Source organism: Portunus trituberculatus, chromosome 2, assembly GCF_017591435.1.
Source record: "Portunus trituberculatus isolate SZX2019 chromosome 2, ASM1759143v1, whole genome shotgun sequence".
NCBI lineage: Eukaryota > Metazoa > Arthropoda > Malacostraca > Decapoda > Portunidae > Portunus > Portunus trituberculatus.
In genome coordinates, this window is record NC_059256.1 from 6,639,858 (window position 1) to 6,641,773 (window position 1,916).

Below are 1,916 nucleotides of genomic sequence, written 5' to 3' on the forward strand. Positions count from 1 at the left end.
ACACACCACCACACCACACACACCACACACCACATTGATCAAAATTATTATATATTTGAAAATTAGTTAAGTTTTTATATATTTTAAAATTTAATAATAATAATAATAATAATAATAATAATAATTTCTCTACATTTAACTATTATTATTATTATTATTATTATATACATGGGCAAGTAGTAGTAGTAGTAGTAGTAGTAGTAGTAGTAGTAGTAGTAGTAGTAGTAGTAGTAGTGGTGGTGGTGGTGGTGTAGTAGTAGTAGTAGTAGTAGTAGTAGTAGTAGTAGTAGTAGTAGTAGTAGTAGCAGTAGTAGTAGTAGTAGTAGTAGTAGTAGTAACAGCAGCAGTAGTATCACACACACACACACACACACACACACACACACACACACACACACACACACACACACACACACACAGTTACTCACCTCACTTTAACTCTTGATGCTGAAGAGAGAGAGAGAGAGAGAGAGAGAGAGAGAGAGAGAGAGAGAGAGAGAGAGAGTAGAGAGAGAAATATAATAGTGACAGGGGTGTGTCTAGCTCCTTCCTCTTCTGCCCCTTATTTCAGCCTTATTCCACGCCCACACGAGCCTCTCCCGCCGCCCACGCACGCCCACAGGTCACCACGCCGCCCACGCAGCCACCATTCCCCCCCACGCCCTCGGGTACAGTCAAATAAAGCGGAATTTAGCAGGAATACAGGCAGACAGTCAACCTTTTAGCCAGAAACAGCTGGCCCCTCACAGTACAGAAGCAACGAGACTCCTGATTGGCCGAGACCACAATCCGCTAGCCAATCACAAGCCAGCTCTTCTCAGCCAGCCAATAGGAACGCGTCTTTTTCCTCTCTATGGTGAATCCTTAGCCATATCTATTCTCCCGTTAATTTCTATGTCAGTTTTGGTGTTTGGTACTTTTTCGGGTGTTTTTAAGGTGTTTTGTATTTTTTGTTGTGTTTTTTAATGTGTTTTTTGTAAAAGGTGTTGTTGTTCGTGTGTTTTGATTTACGTGTTTAAAAATGGTGGCGTTTGTTTACTACGTGGCAACTCTTCTCTTGCTACTCCTCCCGCTCGCTCTCTCTCTCTCTCTCTCTCTCTCTTGTACCCCCCTCTCCCTCTCTCTCTCTCTCTCTCTCTCTCTCTCTCTCTCTGGTCACAGGAGGAAGAAGAGCTGCTCAAGGTTCCAAATAGGCATTTTTATATATTCTTACCAAAATTAGGTTTTTTTTGGGGGAGGGGGGGGGCTCAAGACGCATCTAGGCCTGTGTGTATCCAGACTATAAATGTGCCTATAGGCTTAACCCCTTCAATACCAGGACACATTTTTATCGAGATTTTATTGATATTAGCAAGGGTGTATGGAGGGCACAAGATTAATGGCCACAGTCATCACCATTTTAACCCCTTCAGTACTGGGACACAATTTTACTGCGTGTTTTGTGTACCATTAGACCATTTTATTGACATTAGCAAGGGTCTATGGAGGGCACAAGATTAATGGCCACAGTCTTCACTATTTTAACGCCTTCAGTACTGGGACACATTTTTACCTGAGTTTTGTGTACCATTAGACCATTTTATTGACATTTAGCAAGGGTGTATGGAGGGCACAAGATTAATGGCCACAGTCTTCACCATTTTAATCCCCCACATGAGTTTGTGAAGCTGTACAAAATCACCAAATAGTCACCACAATGAATAGGGAAACACGTCATGCTACTGAAGGGGTTTATCAATGGCACACACACGCTCTCCTAATGACGTAAAACTGACAACTCAACTCGTGACCATCAAAAGTGCCGTCCAAAGAAGATCGCGCGGTCCACCCCACCCACCCTTAATAGCTATACCACTGCCCCATGCCGAGCCTAGTAGTAGTAGTAGTAGTAGTAGTAGTAGTAGTAGTAAACAAAA

At 42.5% G+C, this 1,916-nt stretch overlaps 1 protein-coding gene across 3 annotated transcripts in view; it reads right to left on the reverse strand.

Moving 5' to 3' along the window:
* The window catches only part of LOC123503980 (high affinity cAMP-specific and IBMX-insensitive 3',5'-cyclic phosphodiesterase 8A-like), a 32,472-nt gene extending 31,719 nt beyond the window's left edge, over nt 1-753 (reverse strand). For all 3 annotated transcript variants that reach the window (XM_045254182.1, XM_045254172.1, XM_045254164.1), the window contains exon 1: nt 429-753. The gene's annotated coding sequence lies outside the window, so the exon portion shown is untranslated. The remainder of the gene's footprint in view (nt 1-428) is intronic.
* Between the last annotated feature and the right edge of the window lie 1,163 nt (nt 754-1,916).